Raw genomic sequence first — 21,279 nt, 5'->3', positions numbered from 1 at the left:
GGCGATCACAGAACCGAATTACAATCACCTCGCAGGATTATCACTTGGTTGCTGTTATGGCTATAAAGTTACACATAAAGAGGATTGATTTGCCAGTAATTTGCTTCAAAGATCAAACAAAACCACCAGCTTATCATCAGGATCAGTGAACATATTCAAATTCCAAAACTAAATATCAAATATTTAGGTTTTTTACCCCTTATATCTACGTCCAGATGGCGATCGTGTCTCTGATACAACCTTCTACTTTTAGCAAATAAATTGGTTGCATTTGTACAATATTCAGAATTTTGAGCCATTGCATTGATAAGCCGATTATGCGTTCGACGGGTTATAGAAAGGTGAAGGACAATGGTCATCATCAAATTAAGTAGCTATTTTATTTATTTTTACAGATTCACATTTATATTTTTTTCTCGAACAGACAAATCTTCCTATCACTTTCCAGGGTTATCTTAAAATGTGTATATTAACGCTGCTTATTTCTTTTTTTATTTTGTTTTGTTTTGTATTTCACCTCCTCAAACATCAGTACAGTCTAATCATTCTCTTGGATTGATCGCTTTCTATCTGTTTATTTTTATTCTCATATTTATCGTATTTACTTAGTAACTTGAGTTCCATTTCGCGGAAAGAAATCTTATCACTTTCTTTCTCACAAAAAAAATGAAATGAAATGGTACAACTAATTACTTTTTCTCGTGTTTTGATTCAAAATTCAGATTTGTTCCTCTCTACTGGTTTGATTATGTGCGATTGTCTCATGATGTCTGAAATGCTTCACTGGATGAGTTTAAGATGCATGAAATGATTGTATGTCGGTATGTATGAATCGAATGCGCGATGAGCGATGAGAGGACGGTGAACTCGATTCGTTCGGGTGTTTTCGGGAAGTTCACGAGGCTACTTTTACCTTCGTCGACTGTTTTTTAATTTGTGTTTAATATCACTGCGCGTGCTTGCATGAGAGACAAACCACGCTTCGGAGATCAGTCGACGAAGCAAAGTCCTGGTTGTCCGCGGAAAACACCGCGAAACGAACGATGACGAGGGTGATTCATTGAGAGACAAGAGTGCATGATTTCGAATGATGATGTGATCATATGCCATAAAAATCATAATCTTATGCGTGATGAAGTTGATGTACTGGTAAATGGGGTGTGAGGATTAGGTGTGTGCGTGAGAGGTGAGGCGATAATGAGTATGGGTGATTCACAGTGCTCAGACTTTGACCGCTCGACTTTCTCCATGAGTGATGGCTCTCCAAGAACGCGCATGGTATTCGAATAGGACGAATCGATCTGAGGATAACCTTCTCCGCCGGGCGGATGTTTTGATCAGATCGGACAGCGATAGGAAACTTTGGCGTCCGTTGTCGACGTCCGGTCGGAATGTGTCATCTCTTCAATCTCCCGAGTGATCTGCTTGAGCTTCTGCTCGACGGGAATGTCATGTTCTTCGGGGACGTGTTCCTCCTCTTCGTGAAGCTGTTGATGTTCTTCCTGGGCTTCGGAATCGTCATCTTGCTGAGATCGACCTTCGGATTCGTCCTCATCTTCGATTTCGTGCTCTTCGTCATCATGTTCTTCTTCGTCCTCGTCCAACAAGCTTTCCTCGTCACTGTGAGACTCCAAGTGCTGTCTGCTTCGGGCGAGCCGCGTTTGGGATGATGTTCAGCAGCGCGCCAGAGGAGAAGTTTCTTCCAGCCGAGGAGCCAAGGTGGATGCGAAGGTTACGAATGGGAGAGTTTGGATACGGGGGCAGCCGAGAATTCAACGGGTGAGCCTGATGAAATGGTCGATGAGGTGGTGATTGGACGGCTGTAAGTAATCGAAAGGCTTGTTTAGAGAATTTCCGATAGTGTTTATCTGCAACCGCATATTTGAAAGGAAGAATTATCAACATCTAATACGAACAGATAGTAGGGAAGCAGAAGAAAAAAGCGACACCACAGCCGAGAGAATAACTACTGTTTGATTTGCTTGACTTTTGATGGTCCCTATTTGTATAGTTTGTCTTATGATCCATGAGATTCGTTTGAAGGCTGCCGGGACTGGGAACTTTTGCGATGGAACTAGATTTGTAGTGGGTTTTTTTGAAACCCGTTGGCCTCGATTAGTATCGTTTTTCGCCATTGTTTGGAAAGCTTTATTTGTTAATCGGCTTCTGTTTGTATAACTTTATTGTGTGTTTATGAACTAACTCCAAACCCACCAACCAAATGTTAGCGCGTACTGTATTAGATTGGCTGGTTAATGACTGACTTACTAAGTAATAAAAGCGGGTGAGTAAACAAGGTTAGTAGTAGGGGCTAGTATGTGAGTGTCAGTGATATGCCTTTTTAATATGAACCATTCTGCGTGAGGATTTTGGATAATGTTTAACCCTATTGATGTGCGGTTAGATTGCGATAAAGATTTGGTGATGCGATAAGGTTAACTGTTAAGAATCTGTAATTCGAAAGTCACATTTTCGGAGGACAACTCTTTACATCTTATTGTAGGACGAGTTAGTACTATTCCATTTAATTCCACCTCTGAAGGTAACCACATTTAACTAAAAATCTTTAGAACGGGTTTCTATTCATCTTCTATGAAATTTGTTGCGATGCAGCTAGTGCAAAACAGGCCAGACATATCATATAATACCCAAAAGTATAGAATTTAGCGTACCCTAGAGTGGGGCTTCATGATCATTTTTTTTAAACAATGGTATTTCGGAACCATTCGGGGTCCCAAACAACTGTGCAGAATTTGAGCCCGAATGGTTGCTTCCTCGCTTTTCGCATCGCGTTTGAAGTTTGTATGGAGAATAATATGGAAAAACGTACATTTTTTAGAGGTTTCAGCTTTTCGTAAACCAAGTGGCGCACATTACGTTAGATGTCGGACAGTAATCTGCTGTCAGTGAACGATCACAGCTCACTGTGTATAGACGCGTTTTTTAACTCGCAGTTTTGTTATCGGTGCTACCTATTTTGATCGTGCGTTCTATCCATTCCCAGCGATGGCAATGCCGTGCGACGTGGTGGTCAAAAACACACTGGCATTTCTGTTTCCGAACAATGCCATTCAGCCAACCCTTGCTGATATGGTTCGATTCGTGAAATCTCTAAAAGGTGACCAGCACATGATGGAGACAGCATATAAGATCTCCGATGAGAAATCTGTTTTTATTCGTTTTAAAACAGAAGATGCGATGAAGTTCGTTTTGAATAACAATGATAATTCATTACCTTTCTATTACACCAATGGAGAAAAGGTGATGGTTCACATGTCAGTTTCTGGTGCTAATACAAGGTATATACGTATTTTTGACCTACCGCCGGAAATATCCGACAATGATTTATCATTTGTGATGGAAAAGTTCGGGAAAGTGAAGCGCGCGGTTCGAGAACGGTTCCCGGCTGAATATCATCTTGATATGTATACTGGAGTTCGTGGCCTCTACATGGAGGTAGAAAAGTCAATACCGGAGGTGCTTTACTTTCGTAATATGAAAGGACGCATCTATTATGAGGGACTAAAGTTGAAGTGCTTCGAATGCAAGTCGGATACGCATCTGAAGAAAGTCTGTCCGATTGTTTTAGAACGCCGAAACGGATTTCAAAAGCAAACACGGTCAACAGTAACGCTTGAGAACAATCCTCATTCAGATGATACACAACAAGCAATTGCGGCCGCTGGAGTAGCACGATTATACAAACAAATGCATACCCACAATCATGAATAAAAAATCATGAAATCATGAATCAGTGCCGCGAAATCATGATTATAATTCATGATTTCAGGAACATTATTCATGGTACTGTGCAATCTTCAACCACAGACAAACAGACGTAACTCTTCATACAAACTGTTCGAAAAAATATCGTCATTCGCTTTTCAGAAAACACTACTGCCATCTGTTATCAGAATCGGAGACACAGAGTCGCCATGATTATTTCCCATTTGACGTTTGCTCCTAACGCATACATCTATATCAATCATCATCATCATCAACACAGAAAACATTCAGCAGCATATACACTAATCAAATGTCAAAGCGATTGAACACTAGCGCCTCTCTTGGCACAATCGCGTAGCACAGATGTATTTCAAATCAACCGTTGAACACGTGAACGATGTTGAAATGGGAAGTGTTACGTCTGTTTGTCTGTGCTTCAACAGTCGACAAAATGCATAACCGGTTATACTTCAAACACTCCCTTCCCAAGAAGTGAGAACGGCTGAAAGGTAGCACGCCGGACTCTCACTGGTGTACTCGAGTTCAAAACTCCTGTTGAACTTTTTTATTTTCGATCTCATACAAAATTTCGAAACATGAAAACACGTGGATTCTTAGAACGAATTATTTTCTCATTTCCGGGAACGGATTTTACCCGTGATAGCAGATAGACGCGACTACAAGAGCAGTGAACACAAAGTTGAAAAATTGGTGCAGAAGAAAGAAAAGAAAAAAGAAACAATGCGACATCCGATATCTGCGGAGTCGGCAGACAGTAAATCTCGAGCGAATGGTGCCAACGACACTTCAGCAAGTTGTATGCAGACATCCCCTGCCGTCCCAGATACCCCTCGACGACAACCGAAGCAAAAGTGCAGAATAGCATCGTACGAGTGGATCGATGATGAAAAAGAAAGACAGCAATTGATCGCAGAAGATAGGGTTAGAATAGCAACTGCTATGAATATCGCTATAGAAGAAATCGAATTTTTTATTGATAAGTCATAAATTGTATAATTTGAGTGCTCTCCAAAGTGTTATACACAACTGAGCCTTTAAATAAACGAAATTGAAAAAAAAGTAATCTGCTGAAAATTGTTCTCGGCAACGATCTGACGGGAACAAGAACGCAAAGTGCACAGCGAGCAAGGTGGATCGATCAAGTGGAGGGCAATTCTCGGACCCTCCGCAGACTGCGTGGTTCGCGACGTGTAGCTTTAGACCGAGTTGAATGGAGAAGACTTCTATGCACTGCACAGGCCACTCCGGCCTTAGTCTGGCAATAAATAAATAAAGATTACGTTGAAGTATAACCCTAAGAATGCCGAAGAACTTTTCTGAAGAAGGTACGTTGCTGGAACGACCGCAAAAAAAAGTTATAACCCTTCAAAGATTGAAGCACTGCCGATCTACATGGAACAATAATTTAACTGAGTGTTATTTTAAAATTATTGATCTTATAGTACTGGGGAACTATTCGGAGATATTCTAAACCATTTCTCAAAGTAAAAATCCGTACAAGAAGGAATAAGAGTTTTGCCCTCTAACAACCATATGCTGCCCGGTAGTGCTGGCAGAAATATTAATTTCTTGCACACAGTTTGAACAACCATCTTCAAAGCGTTATAACATTTTGTGTAGACATGCGAGCAATATACCTTCAAAGTTTTTCGGCACCTTTCAGACTATATGCATACGTATTGAGTGACGTTATTGGCGATAAATTGAAGCCGATAGGAGCAAAAGGGCAAAAAGTACGTTTCCCATACTTCTTCATATCTTCATATAGATTTCAGACGCGTTGCGGAAAGCGGGGACGCAACCGACCGAGCACATATTTTGAACAGTTAATTGGGGTCCCAAAACGAGTCATAAAACTCTTATCGGAAATGGTAATGAAGTAGCCAACGATCACCTGGAAGTAGGCTTCAAAGAACGGTGGCGGCGAATCTCGGATGATGGCAACGGTAACTCTCCGGTGGTCGCTTCTACTAGGCTCCTAACCGACCCAGATTGCTACGGCTTCTACAAGTGTTAGGCGGGTTCTCGCAACACTTCGGGACAAAATCGGTATCCCATTCTCTCGGCTCTAGCTAAGGCCGAAGGACTAAGGACTTAGAATTCGCAATTGAGAATATGGCTACTTGGCTTCTCTCGTTTATTTACCATTGTTACCGGTTTGGCTTTCAAAACTCTACTACCTTCTACTCTTCAACGGCGAGGCCCTTGCCGCCTTAAAGCCAACGCCAAAATCTCTTTTTCATTCCGTTTTCGATTTGCCGATATCTTACCCACTCAGCCACCCAATCGACTGTCAAGCGTATTTTTAAATTGACGTTGGCGCAGTACTTAATTTAATGCAATTCCAGGATTCCACATTTAAAGTACTGTCGCAAAGCGTCACAGCATGCGTGAAATAATAAAATGACAATTGTACATTGCTTCCGTATTGAGTGGTGTACCCTTGAAAACGCGAGTACTTTCAAATTCGGATTCTGTGAGGATTGTCTTTAACATTTATTTCACTGAATTCCCGAAATCATGATTTTGAATACACACAATGTTACTCGCCGTTAACAACCTTCAAAATTCCTCTGAAATCATTGAGGGAATTCTCCGAAGAATCAGCCGGAATTCTTAAAATTCTGCTGGTACTTCCTCTAAAATCTCTAAAAATCATCCAAAAATCCCTTCATGGTTTCTCGAGATTTTTTCCAGGAATTAGCAGCAAATCTTAAAAAAAACCCGGAAATTCTTCAGAAACCCACCAAACTTTCTTTCAGAAATTTGAATTCTCCAGAAATTTATCCGGAAATTACTTCAAGAATTCTCTATAGATCCTCTATAAATTCCCAGAAAATTTCTTCATAAACTCCGGAAATCGTTTCGAAATTCAGAAATTTTCAAGTGTTGTGCAGAGAGTTCCTTCAAGAGATACTCCGGAAGTCTTTTTTAGAAGAGTTTTAGAAGGAATTCTTATGGAGTATTCCTGGAGAATTTCTATAGTATGTTCTGAAGGAGGAGATCCCAAATGGATTTTTTAGATAAGTTTTCAATGGATTTTCCTATGGATTTCCTGGAGAAATTTTCGGAGAAATTCCTAGAAGTTTTATTCAAATGAAGTTCATTAGGAATTTTGAGAGGAAAATATTTTTAAATTTCCAAGCAAATTGCAAATAAGGTTATGAAATATTTTCAGACTGACATACGAAACAAATTCTTGTAGGAATTTCAGGGGACGTTTTAGGATTTATTCTTTAGTTTCCTGAAGAACTTGGTATTCTTTTAGCATTTCCTCAGTTATTGATTGAAAGCCCCTCATTGCATGAGTGTCCTAGACCGGACCGAGAATCGAGCTCGCCATCTGCGGATTGGCAATCCTACTCGTTTGCTCGCAAGGCTACTGGAGACCCTATCAGTAATTTAGAAGTTATGTGACATGGGTATTCCGAACCGAAAGATGGAAAAGTTAGTTCATCATCTTGATTGTGTCTAGGTATGTTCAACCCCGTAACGCTGGGTAGACACCTTTGCTTGGTGTGTTGCGGTATAAGATCTACCACGGTCACATTGTCAGCTAGAGGCGAATCCTTCCCCAATATCTAACTTAGTCAACACTTCCTTCCCCTCCTAAGTTACGGTGAAGATGGGCATGGCCAGGAGTAGTAATCCTCATGCTTTTGTAATTTTTATCCTAGATTGAAATCACGAACCACACTCACCTTGACATCTGATAGCAATCTGAATAAGTATTTCAGAAGAAAAAATGAGTATCACAAGTGTCCAATCTACGAAGTACACCGTAACTATGCTATGCTTGATTGCGTCTAGGGATGTTTAATTTTTTGCTAGAGCTGTGGGAATAAAGCAACGGATCTAGAAATATGCAATTTTTTTATATACTTATATTTTATTACCGAAAATGATATCTATGCATCTAGTGATGAAGGAAATATTGACATAGCATATGAAAGACATCACCTGAAAAGTAGGAACATATTTTAAACATCCCTGTTATGCATACGGTGATAATTCGTTGCCTGATGAAACCACCTCATACTACAGGATGTACGAAACTGCAGAAAATATTTAAAAGCATGTAGTCTTCTGTGAACTTGTTAAATTGAATGTAAATTATTTCATTTCATTTATGTAGTTAACATCTAAACAGATAACACTGAATCAACAATTTGACGCCACAATGCACGGTTCGAGGCCGCATCTCTCCATCCTCGGATACGCCCCACGCTCGCCAAGTCGTTCTGCACCTGGCCATCTCGCTGCTGCGCTCCACGCGTCTCGTACCTGGGATCGGAAGCGAACACCATCTTTGCAGGGTTGTCCGGCATTCTTGCAACATGTTCCCGCCCATCTCCTTCCGGCTTTAGCCCTTCTGGATACTGGGTCCTCCTCGAGCATTGTCCATGTTTCATGTCCGTAGAGGACAACCGGTCTTATAAGGTCTTGTACATGCACATTTGGTGCGGTGGCGAATCTTTTCGACGCAGTCTTCTGGAGCCCGTAGTAGGCCCGACTTCCACAGATGATGCGCCTTCGTATTTCACGACTAACGTTGTTGTCAGCCGTTAGCAAAACCGAGGTAGACGAATTCCTCGACCACCCTGAAGGTATCCCGTCTATCGTAACACTGCTCCCAGGCGGGCCCTGTCGCACCTCGGTTCCGCCCACAAGCATGTACTTTGTCTTTAACGCATTCACCACCAGTCCAACTTTTGTTGCTTCACGTTTCAGGCGGGTGTACAGGCCTGCCTTTGCAAATGTTCGGCCGACAATGTCCATGTCATCCGCGAAGCAAATAAATTGACTGGATCTGTGAAAATCGTACCCGGCTCTCCGCATGACACCTTCTAGCGCAATATTGAAAACAGGCACGAAAGTCCATCAGCTTGACTTAGTCCCCGGCGCGATTCGAACGCACCGGAGTCGCCGAAATCTTCACACAGTTTTGCACACCATCCACCGTTGCTTTGATCAGTCTGGTAAGCTTCCCAGGGAAGCTGTTCGTCCATAATTTTCCATAGCTCTAGGCGGTCTATACTGTCGTATGCCGCCTTGAAATCAATGAACAGATGGTGTGTTGGGACCTGGTATTCACGGCATTTTTGAAGGATTTGCGTTACAGTAAAGATCTGTCGAGCGGCCGTCAACGAAGCCGGCTGATAACTTCCACGAACTCGTTCACTAATGGTGACAGACGACGGAAGATGATCTGGGATATCACTTTGTAGGCGGCATTAAGGAGGTGATCGCTCGAAAGTTCTCACACTCCAGTTTGTCGCCTTTCTTGTAGATGGGGCATATAACCCCTTCCTTCCACTCCTACGGTAGCTGTTCGGTTTCCCAGATTCTGACTATCAGTTTGTGCAGGCAAGTGGGCAGCTTCTCCGGGCCCATCTTGATGAGCTCAGCTCCGATACCATCCTTACCACCTGCTTTATTGGTCTTCAGCTGTTGAATGGCATCATTAACTTCCCTCAAGGTGGTTGGCTTCCATCGTCCGCTGAACTGACGTAGTCATCTCCTCCGCTGCTTTGACTTTCACTGCCTGTACTCTCAGCGCCATTCAGATGTTCCTCGTAGTGCTGCTTCCACCTTTCGATCACCACACGTTCGTCCGTCAAGATGCTCCCATCCTTATCCCGGCACATTTCGGCTCGCGGCACGAAGCCTTTGCGGGATGCGTTAGCTTCTGATAAAACTTGCGTGTATCTTGAGAACGGCACAGTGTTCCATCTCCTCGCACTCCGCTTCTTCGGTGGCGTTTCTTCTCCTGAAAAGGGGGTCTGTGTCTCCGCTTCCGTCTATAACGTTCCACGTTCTGCCGGGTACCTTGTGCAGCACGAGCGCCGCGCTGCGTCCTTCTCCCCAGAATCTGTCTGCACTCTTCGTCGAACCACGTTCCGTCGACTTCGACCCATATACCCGACGTGTTCTCTGCGCGTCGTTAATGGCTGCTTTGACTGTATTCCAGCAGTCAAGAGGGCCCATCGAGCTCACCCTCTTCGGCAACGCTGCCTCGAGTTGCTGCCGCGCAGTGGCGACATCAGGTGTTTCAGTCGCTCTAGGTCGTACCGCGGCGCTCGTCGGTACCGAACATTGTTGTTCTGACCCCTTCCTTGAAAGTAGTTGTGAAGTTTCGTTTGTCCGTCTTTCCGAAATCATCTACCATTTATCTAAATCCATTAGAACATATTCTCGATCTACTTTATCAATCAAGGAATTTTAATGCGTCCGCCATTTCCCATATTTCCCGAGGTACGGTCGATTTGTGATTCTGTCTGCAGTGGTGATCTCCAGGTGTACCGATACGGGAGGCTGTGTTGGAAGTAGGTGCTGCGAATGGCCATATTCTTGGAGGCGGAAATCAATTAGTCGTAGGCCGTTTTCGTTCGTCAGCCGGTGAGCGCTGAACTTTCCAATAGTCTCTAAACTCCTCCTCTTGGCCAACCTGAGCGTTCAAATCTCCTATGATGATTTTGACGTCGTGGCTTGGGCAGCTGTCGTACTCACGTTCCAGCTGCGCGTAGAATGCGTCCGGAGTGTGGGCTATGGACGTTGATTATGCTGAAGTTGAAGAACCGGCCTTTGATCCTCAACCGCACATTCTTTCATTGATCGGCACCACCCGATCACGCGCCTTGCATATCGCCCATCACTTGAAAGCGTTCCTAGCTCGTGTGTTGCCGCAGCTCTGGTAGATGGTATGATTACTCCCAAACGTTCGCACCATTGATCCCTTCCAACAAACCTCCTGCAGCGCACGATGCCGAATCCACGGTCCTTGAGCACATCCGCGAGTATGCGTGTGTCTCGATGAAGTTGAGAGATTTGCAGTTCCACGAACCGAGTTTCCAATCGCTAGTCCCTTTTCGTCGCAGTGGTTTTCGCCGATGGTTCCGGTCCGTACTCCCTTGTTGATTGTTCGTTGCGTGAGTTTTTGTTTTTCAGCTAGCTTGCGGGGCCTGACACCAAACCCCCTAAATTTCCGGAGGACCATTCCTCCTTATTTCCGGTGGACATGGTGCACAGTTTCACTTAGAGTCCCTCGTGGCACTCGGACGATGATCAGCCGCCCCTAACATGGAGAACAGACGCTGTGAGCCGATCCTGACATGGAGAACAGATTAATAAGATTTGCACTCCAGAGGAGCAAACCCCCTTCCCTGTCAGCATACGACCATAGTTCCCACGGGGTTGGTTACCGATCTTCCTTAAGGTTGCCTGTATCCCGGCCAGCACCGCGGGAGGTAGGGATAGGAGTTGCTGGGTAAGAGGCAAGGACCGCGAGATGGGGTCTATTTATTCCTTCAGGTACGCGAAGTACCAATGGTACGCTTTACCCAGCATTTGCCGTGCCTGAATGTAAACTATACAGGCAACATATATGATAATAAACTGTGATGTTCTAGGATCTCCGAATTGTCCTGGTGTTTGAATAAAAGGGTCCACCGAATCAACCACGGCTTCCATGATATCCCCAGTGGCGGTATCAACCCAATCGTGGCCTCCGAGTATTTCTCTTTTATTTGCGTCTCAAATTTTGGCGTATGAGATGTTGTAGGATCTGAGTTCAGTGCGTGTTGGCTCTTGTTTCGGACAGCAGAACGATCGCGCGATTTGCCGAAATATTGTGTTCTGCATTGCGTGGCCGTCAGTGCCTGTTTAGTCGTGTTTCTGCTCAGTAAACAGAAGTTCGCGCGGCCGAGTGAGTAAACAATTGCATTGGTGCGTGATCGGACGTGTTTCAGGAGGATTTAGAATCATCTGTAAAATCCGAGTTTTTGGTTTTATTTTTAATGTTCGGTGAATAAGTGTGCGGTTGAACATTTTGTATGTGATGCGAAACATTTGTAAGATCCAGGTTACTTTGTTCTCCTTTGGACGGTTTGTAAGTAAATTGATGAATATATTTTAATAATTTTTCAGCATATACTGTTAATGACAAACGCTCTATATTGTCGAATAGAGCTCCCTATTATTCACCTTACCCACTAACAACAATTTCCCTTCCTGAGACATCTATGAAGGTTGTATATGCATCTTCACTAGTAGATGTTGAACTAACATTCTTCCCTTCCTTCCGTGATTGTAAGGACGTGGCCAGGTATACAACTGCTACTGTGTAGGAAAAGGTGCCAATCCCAAGTACCAATTTGCCAATTGTAGCATACCGTATTACCATTATTTTAATAAACCCCATAACCATAAACAGAACAATCACATACCAAGCCATCCTAGCACCGAATCAATCATCGAGCATAGAGATGCATGCTATGAATTTAAAACGGACATATGGAAGTCATTCACCATCGTACATTGCTCTATCGCCTCTTTCTCTACCTGCCTGAGGTCCGGAGCGATAGCATGTAGTTCGAAGGAATCAAATTACAAAGCCAAGCCAAATTGACTACGGCAATAACCGATATTGCTGAGGCGCAAGGATGGATTTGAGTTTATTTGTCACTCGTTGTCTCACACGACGCAACAAGTTACCTCCTATCATTGTAAACATATAAATATCAGTAATTCAATAAAGAAGGTTGTAACGATGTCTAGTATTTTGCATGAATATTCTCACATTAATTTTTACGTTCCAGTTAATAAATAATTAAATCAACTAATTTAGATAAATTGATACTTAATATTTCGGAACCATTTACACAACTGCCACTTGCCATAAAGTTGTGTAATAAAAAGCTGCCATTTCTAATATGCTTTTAGGATAAAAGTTAGAACAAAGTAGATTAAATATTAATGAGTCCTGAGAGAAATTATTTAGCTTCAAAGTAATACTATAAAACTCGTCTAAAAATAATATGAATGTATTAGTAAATTTCTTAATTACTAAAGCTATGACTACGCAAATTTGAGGAACTATGTGCTTCTGAAACGTCTTGCCATTTCTATTTTAACTTGGCTGAAAGTAGAAGCCAGTTTCAGTGCGATAGCTATTTTTAAAAAGTTTCTAAGTGTGTATCAAAAGTGAAGTTACATAAAGTACAACTTGTAGTGCAGTGATGAAAACTTATACATTCTTATTTCTATTTTCTTAAAATTATTTAAATAGTTCGAGTACGTTTAATTTCGCACGAGGCGAACGCTCTACTCTCGAGCAATTTATTTTAGTACTTAAAGGTAATTATCCATTGAATTCATTTATTTAATTACAGTACTGACCCGATTTTGTCACTCCCCGATTTTGTCTACCCCCGATTTTGTCTACCCCCGATTTTATCACGTTTTCGACCGATTTTATCACGTCCCGATTTTGTCGTTCGACCGATTTTGTCACCCCAAAAAATTTGTCATTCTTTTTATTTTCGTAAATAATACCAAAAAAACATTGATTTTCCGAACTAACTTTCACCGCCTGTAGTTTATTACGAACGACTTGAGTACCTGGGAAATATTCTGTAAGCAATTTCGACAAGAAATAACGGGTACGTTCACGCAGGCCTTCCAAGGCATAAAATGATTCATATTTGTGGAATGAATTAAAAAAAATGAAAATATTTTTTTTCCAATTTTGTTACATACCCTGTTTTATCACCCCAAAATTCACCAGGGGGGTGACAAAATCGGGATATTACTGTATTACACACCTAACCAAGATTCATGTCGGACAGCAGCGTCCGAACGACGCTTTGTACGGGTTTCTTTTTTCCGTTCCGCTGGAACGTCTGTCCACGCGGTGTGAACCGGCCGTGCGGGCCCGCCACATACGGTAGCAAACGAGAAGTGAGGCCTTCCGACCTACCGAGAATCTCCGGAAAGTATCCCTTGTCCCGGTGGCTGTGTAGTCCCGCAGGCGAAGGCCAGTTGGAGACCCGTGACGCTTCCGAGGGAGGAGACGGCAGAGTATCGGACCATCAGCCACTGCCCTTCTCGCAACTCTAAATCGGCCATCAACGCACGTGTGCCTATTCCGGCGATGCATCTGCGAAGAGCTCGGTGTTCCGTCGCACTACTGATTGACATCCTGTAGCTGGCGCGTCCACTCATCTCTCTCGATGACGACACAGCCCCGCTGGTACCCAGCTGCCAGCATAGAGCATAAACCCTGATCAGGTATGTCGTTAATCCGGCCATGTCACACACACAACAACACCTACACTACACAAAATGAATATTTGGAAAAATGAATCACATAAATGAATTCAATCTAAGTTTCTATTGCGTTAATTTATTTATCTCGCTAAGCCCTGTGGTTTGTTAGTCTGCCCGGGAATGTGTTGAGTTTACGTCTATGTGCCAGATAGAGTACGTTTTTGCCTACGTTCATTTACTGCTTCGGTGCGTTCACCCCAGGAAAACTTCACCTCTGAATTTTCGTTGTCTAGCTTTGGAACCGCTAAACCCCTAGATTGCGCTCATGCTTCCTAAAGCTAAGTCGGCAATCATTATAACACGACCAGTGGTCTCTCAACGTTGAGAGTGGCGCATAAGTCACTGTGTTTGCGGCAATTCATTTAGAGCTTTTGACGAACGGTTACATTGGCGCCCAACGTGGGGCACGACCAATTCTGACTTTTGAGCTCGACGCTTCTGGGTCCAACCCTTAAGCCATTCGACAACTCAAAGAAACTGTTTTCTTGCGACCCAACTGGTGGACACCAGTATGGCCATCGCATGCCTTTAGAGAAAGCCCTGAGGTCAGTAATGTATTTATGGTCTAAAATCGTGGTGTTAAAACAAGTAGTTTAAACAAGTAGCCACCCACGATTTGTACAATCACATATGCTATGCTATGCTGTTCAAACTGTTCTGGAGTTGTACCGAAAGGCTATCATTTCACTCCGAAAACGAACTTTTTTAAGTCTCGGAGACCCATAGTGTTATATACCAATCGATCAAATGTCTGTCTGTCCGTTTGTATGTGTGTGTTTTTGTGTGTGTGTGCACAAAAGCTAAGAAAAACATTAGACAACTTATCATATATCAATCCTCATCCGATTTTCTCACAACAAGTTGCATTTGAAAGGTGGTAAAGCTTAGTTGATCACTACTGAATTTCTTAACGATCAACCGTTGCGTTTAAAAGTTATTAAGAAAACCGTATATCCACCTTTATTAGCGCCATATAAGGTTGGTGCCTTGGCTAAATGCGAGAAAGGTAGTATCACTACTCGGTGAATTAACTTGTTTTTTTTCTGGTGAGTCAACATACAGTCTCATCGAAGTGTTGGATGGTGGTGTGGTAGAGTGAAAGACTATCAATCACAAGATCCATAAATCGAATCCAGTTTTATATTTTTATTTTATTTTTTCCGCTGTAGTATTTTCAAATTATTGCAATTTTACTGCAATCGAGGATGTTCCTTAGGCTCACCCCATGCGCTTTTAAAATTACAAGACAGTTATATTTGATGCAATACGCAAAGATTGTTTCTTTCCGAATAGTTGCAAAATAGTGAAATGTTCAGTAGTGAAACAAGTTGTGCTGTTAGGGTATATAACCGGTGATGATCCGCTAAACCATGCTTATTCTGTTTTTGATCTTGGAGTTGTTCTCGATGCCGAGCTGACGTTCAAGTTACGCCAATAAGAAGTCATGAAGCGAGCTCGTCGTCAACTTAGTCTTAGATAACTGAAGAATATCTTAACCTATATACGCTGAAGCATAGGCACTCAGAGTCTCTGGTATAGGGCACTCTAGCCGGGATGTATTTTGAAAAATTGAACCATCTGCGCATGGGTTGTAATAGAAATTGTTTGACTAAGTTTATCGCTCATTCGTCCTGGAACTAACATTACAAAATTCGCGGAAAATACAACTGATTTCCAATCAGTGATAAATTCTCGCCAATATAAAAAATCACTCAAAAAAAGTTTAAAAAAAATGATTGCATTTCCAAAATGTATATGAACCCTGAGGACAACATTCGAAAATGTTTTGAGGTCCTTAAATACCGATCAAATTCCAGATGTGAGGGATTTCGATCTGAATTGAAAAAAATATTACATTCTTATTACACACCAGGCAGGCACAAAAGAGTTCTCTGATGATCCTTTCAAAATCGCCAAAAAATCAAATGAAACAAGATTTGTGGATCTTGTGATGACTATTCAAATATTTCCTTAATGCAATCTCCGTTGTTAGTACGAATGTTGCTTAAGTTTAGTCCTGATACTTTCATCAAATTCGAATGCTTTGTAGATGTTTCTGCCATTGTAAAAAAGGTTCTTCACATTTATAATTTCTTATCTTTCTGTGGAAGAATTACGAAAAAAAAGAAAGAAAAAAAAAACACTTTATAGGAATTTGATCAATAGAAGACATGATCGTTCGAAATTTCATTGGCCGGATTTGTGTACATGTGCTCATTTTGATGAAGTTCTAAAATCATTCAGTCTTCTTTGAAGAGGATCGGAGCTGGTAGTCCAATAGAACAGGAATGTTTATATCTTCAAACTATTATATTTTTGAACTTTGATTTTGAACTTTTGAAATAAGATGAAAGCATAACCGTGACAAACTATGAAAATCCAAAAAGACATAGGGTAACCAACTCGATTTGGACCCCTACACATTTTCGACCCTCCTGGCGACATTTTCTTGATTTCTGAACTAAAATCAATGCTGCGCATCCCTCATTGGCTTCAGGAAAATAATATTTTTAAGCATCTGTTTCACTGGTTTCGCTTCACGCAATTAGTTTTTGGCGAATAGAAAACGCAGAATTCTTCTTATTGATATATGCCACTCGAAACATAAGACTTTGCTTCGGCTCAATTGACCAGGGTAAATTAGAAATTCGACTTTGAAGAAACTAAATTGGGCGTGTCCAAAATGCGTACATTTGCGGGTCAAAAATATGTTGCACTGTCCAAAACGAAGAATATTTTCCTTTCAGAAAGTTACAATTCTCAGCGATTTATCAACACTTGATGCCAATTTAAATTTTTCATAAATGAGACTGTCTCATGAAATGGTCATTCTATACATTTGCATCAAATATCTTGCTTCTGCAACGTCAATAGAGGCTCGTTTGCCACCGTCCGAACAACTCGGTGTGTGATACTTCGTGATATCATCGTTTCTTTTTTTCTTTGGAAGTCAGATTTTCTTTTTTTTTTTGGAAGAGATGTTTTTTTTTTAAACACATAGTTAAGTTTGTCATTTAAGGTAAAAAAGCTGTAAAAACAGCTTACAATACACTCTAAACTAATGCTACCCAAATTTTCTAGAGAAAATAACCAATGGGTAATTTTATACAGCGTATTTTTCCGTGACGCAATAAGAAGTGGAGCACCTTTTAGGATCAACATCCGAGCACGGATCAAGTAGGCTGGGACCAAGATGAATACACAGCTAGGTGTTGCAATGTGCTTAGTTTGTGGAAGAGAAGAAAGCGGGGGTGAAAAATTCATTTTCAATGCAAAACGAAAACAAACCGGCTGGCTCTCCCATACTAAAATCCAAGATGGCTGAATTGTGAGTTATACATTGGAACACCTAGTGGTGTATTCATCTTGGCTGGGACTGTTTTTGCGAACTTAAGAAACATATAACAATTCACGTCATACAAAAACAAGGCAGGCTCACCACGTGTTTAAGCAATCAGTTTAAATGTAAATATGTGAGGTCATTACCATCACCTCAAAAGCAGAACCGAGACGCTGCTTTACGGTTTCAGCATGCCTCCATTTGTACTCCCCAACATGTATCGGTTAAATATGCGACACTCTTAAATGTCATTTTTTGTCGAGTCTACCTGGTTAACAGTACGCTTTTATTTATATCCAATGAGATTAGTCAACGCAACAAATTTCGAGATCATGCAGAAGCTGCAAATACTCATCAGCCAAAGTTTACGGTTCATAATTCGCGCCTGATGGCTTCGCAACTGTGTTTCAAAGGTTGAGCTCCATTGACGATGGCATCAAAAACCGATGTCAACGTAAATCAAGACTTCCATCGGCCATACTTTTCACAGAACAGCGGAGACGAAATCTGTAAGCAGCCCTGGAATGGAAATTTGGAGACCCGAGGCACGTGGTGACAAAAAAACGAATTTAGTTTTTGCCAATGCCAGCTCCGCAAAATTTCGTTTAGCATCACCGTATAAAACGTGTTTTAGCAATATTTAGCAAAGCTTTATGCTTGTCATAAGACGAGTTTGTACCATCCCATTTTATTCCACTACTTGATTTGTCGTGTCACAGTTGAGGTCGAAATACGTATCTGCAAAGATAACAAATCTTAGTGGAATTAAATGGAAAGTACTAAACTCGTCTTAGACGATTTGCTAAAACGCTTATGATTGTACACCATGAAGGAAGGAGATTTTAAAACCATTACTAAATGTGTCATGTGATATCAATACTACTGTACTGAAGGCCAAATTCCGGATAATAGTTCCATTCAAACGTAATTAAAACAAACATAGTTTCTTTTATCATTATTATTTCAGTTATAAAAAAGTTGCAAATAAAACAGTATACAACCTCCCAACATGGCACGTAACTTTGAGAAGATGGAGGAAGCTTACATCAGACTGAAGAGGGAAGCCAAGCGAATCGGACTAGTCATAAACACGTCGAAGACGAAGCTATGATAGGAAGAAGTTCAAGAGAAGATATAGCCACCCACCGCGAGTTGTCATCGGTGGTGACGAAATCGAGGTGGTAGAAGAATTTGTGTTCTTGGGCTCACTGGTGACTCGCCGAAAATGATACCAGCAGAGAAATTCGAGACGTAGTGGCTGGAAATCGCATATACTTGACCTGCAAGACGCCTGATCGAATAGAGTTCGCCGCCGTACTAAACTGACAATCTACAAAACGCTCATTAGACCGGTAGTCCTCTACGGACACGAGACTGGACGATGCTCGTGGAGGACCAACGCGCACTGGAGTTTTCGAAAGGACAGTGCTGCGTACCATCTATGGTGGGGTGCAGATGGCGGACGGTACGTGGAGGAGGCGAATGAACCACGAATTGCATCAGCTGTTGGGAGAACCATCCATCGTTCACACCGCAAAATTGAAGACTGCGGTGGGCCGGGCACGTAGCCAGAATGTCGGAAATAACCGGTGAAATGGTTCTCGACAACGATCCGACGGGTACAAGAAGGCGAGGTGCGCAGCGGGCAAGGTGGATCGATCGGGGAAGATGACTTGCGGACCCTCCAGACATGCGTGGTTAGATGTAGCCATGGACCGAGCCGAATGTAGAAGACTCTTATATACCGCACAGGCCACTTCGGCCTTAGTCTGAATAAATAATAATAATACAACCTCCCAACAAACATTGGAAGGTGATAGAGTGCTGATTTGACTAAAATAGTGTTATGCAGCTAAAAAAACTAATTTATTCAGCTTAAACTGTTTGTCTTTTATGAGCACAAAATATGAAGAACTCAAATATAAATAATTGTAAACTTGTTATAAGAGACATAACATGTATACAATTCATAAACAATATTTCTCTTTATTTTTTATTTGTAATAAGTTGCATTTGCTACTTGATAGGTCATTTGGCCGAACAGGTCATTTGGCTGAAACGGTCGTTTGGCAGAAAGAGACATTTGGCTGAAATTTTTGTTTTCCTGAATAGGTCATTTGGCCGAAAAAATCGTTTGAACGAAAATGCCGTTTGGCCAAACAAGAGAAAAACCACTGAGAAAAGTGAAAACAGAAAATAAGAAGCAAGGGTGAGGCCTCTCATTTCTAACTTTGCAATTCTCACTTTTCACGGTGAGAAGAGCGTAGTGAGTGAAATTCTTACTTCTCACTAAATAAGAAAATCTTGGGTATTTATTCAAAAGAACGTATGTGATTTTGTAAAGATTCAAACGCCGATTAGTCCAATCTGATAGCCTACCACGCAAACCATAACCATAGACAGATATGGGAGTGCCATTAGATCGGAATAATCGACGTTTGAATCTATGTTTAACAAATCACATAAGTCATTTTGAATAAGTACCCGAGAAATGATGAATAAGAAATGAGACGTCTTATTTCTCGATCATCTTTTCTCACTTTGCATTTTTCATTTTCCACAGTGGGCAGTGAGTAATGCAGTGTGGGAAGTGGGAAGTGAGACGTCTCACTTCTCACTCCTTATTTCCCACTTCTCACTGTGAAAAGTGAGTAATGCGAAGTGAGAAGTGAGACATCTCACTTCTCACTTCACACTTTTGACTTTTCACAGCGAGAAGTAAGAAATGAGGAGTGAGAAATTCTTACTTCTGACTCCTTATTTCTCACTCATAATTTCTTACCACAAGAAGTGAGAAATAATTAGTGAGAAATGAGCAGTGTGACGTCTCACTCTCATGTGTCACTTCTCACTTTGACAATTGAGAAGAGCGAGTGAGAAGGGAAAATGATGGCATATCATTTTCTTCTTCTTACTTCTCATTGCGAAAGGATAAGTGAGAAATGATGATTGAAAAGTGAGAAGTGTTACGTCAAATGACCATTTTATCCAAATGACATATTCGAACTATTCGGCTGTATCACCGATTTGGTTTCGGCACAAAAAATGGCTAAAAATGATTTAAATAATTTACGTTAAGAACAAAAGTTAGGAACAAAACAAATTCAGAGTACCCCAAAGCTGAACAAATGATTTTAGTTTAGGTTGAATAATAATTTATGCACGGGAAAATTGACGCACCATCAGCGAAGTGACGCACCGTATGTGGGCCTCTTCCGCGGAAGGACGGATTTGATGAATCTGAGTGTGGGTTGTTTTGTGGTCCCGCATGGAATGCACTTGTTCAGTTCAACGCAACACGTCCTGGTGATGCAAAGGGAGCAGCCCAGATACCGTTCGCACGGATGGAGCTGTGGGATTATAACACATCAGTAGGTATGGTGAAGTCGCTCTTGGACTTCGGAGTAGATGCGCATCATAACAGTTGTGGGTGGATGAAACGGTGGGGGCGTTAGTCGGTGATGATCTAAGCAAGACACATATAGTCAGTTAGCGAAAGGCAAATGTTTTGAATAGATTGATAGCTCGTGTATGAGAAGAATGAACAGAAAATAGAAAACACATGGTCCCAGCAGAAGAAGCATTGTCAATGTAGTCATTTCAACATGAAAATTGAAATACGTATAAATTAAGACTTGGAATGGAGTCACATGTAATTAATGTAATTCTTGTCGAACATGTGACCACTAATAAGCATTTTTTTAAACAATTTATATGATTATAAAACAAGTATGAATCTATTTTGGATTTCTAAAAAATTACAACACGAATCTTTTGACTTAATTTGAACAAATGCGATAACAAATATAATGCTCTTGAGTTCAAGATTCTTGGTTTATCAAACAATAAAATATTAATTGAACATTGTCAGTCTTTCTAATTTTTTCGGATAAAAAATTAACAAATTGCTTCTTTTGCACTTTTGACCCCAAGTTAGGGTTAAGTTAAATCCCAATTACTTTTGATAGGAAAGGATATGAAAAGGTGTAGAGTTCTAAATATACCAGAAATTATAACATCGATTAGCTTACAACAGATAGATGGTGGAAATGGCGTTAGCTCACCTATGGGGGCTTCATCGTTTC

At 41.4% G+C, this 21,279-nt stretch overlaps 1 pseudogene; it reads right to left on the bottom strand.

Annotated features, from left to right (window-relative positions):
* Positions 1–1,221: 1,221 nt before the first annotated feature.
* Positions 1,222–21,279, bottom strand: part of LOC134221810 (histone H3.v1-like) — a 30,474-nt pseudogene continuing 10,416 nt past the window's right edge.

This window comes from Armigeres subalbatus, chromosome 3 (genome assembly GCF_024139115.2).
Source record: "Armigeres subalbatus isolate Guangzhou_Male chromosome 3, GZ_Asu_2, whole genome shotgun sequence".
Classification (NCBI taxonomy): Eukaryota; Metazoa; Arthropoda; class Insecta; order Diptera; family Culicidae; genus Armigeres; species Armigeres subalbatus.
Note: the sequence above shows the minus strand (reverse complement) of the source record. Positions and strands in the feature narration are given on the sequence as shown.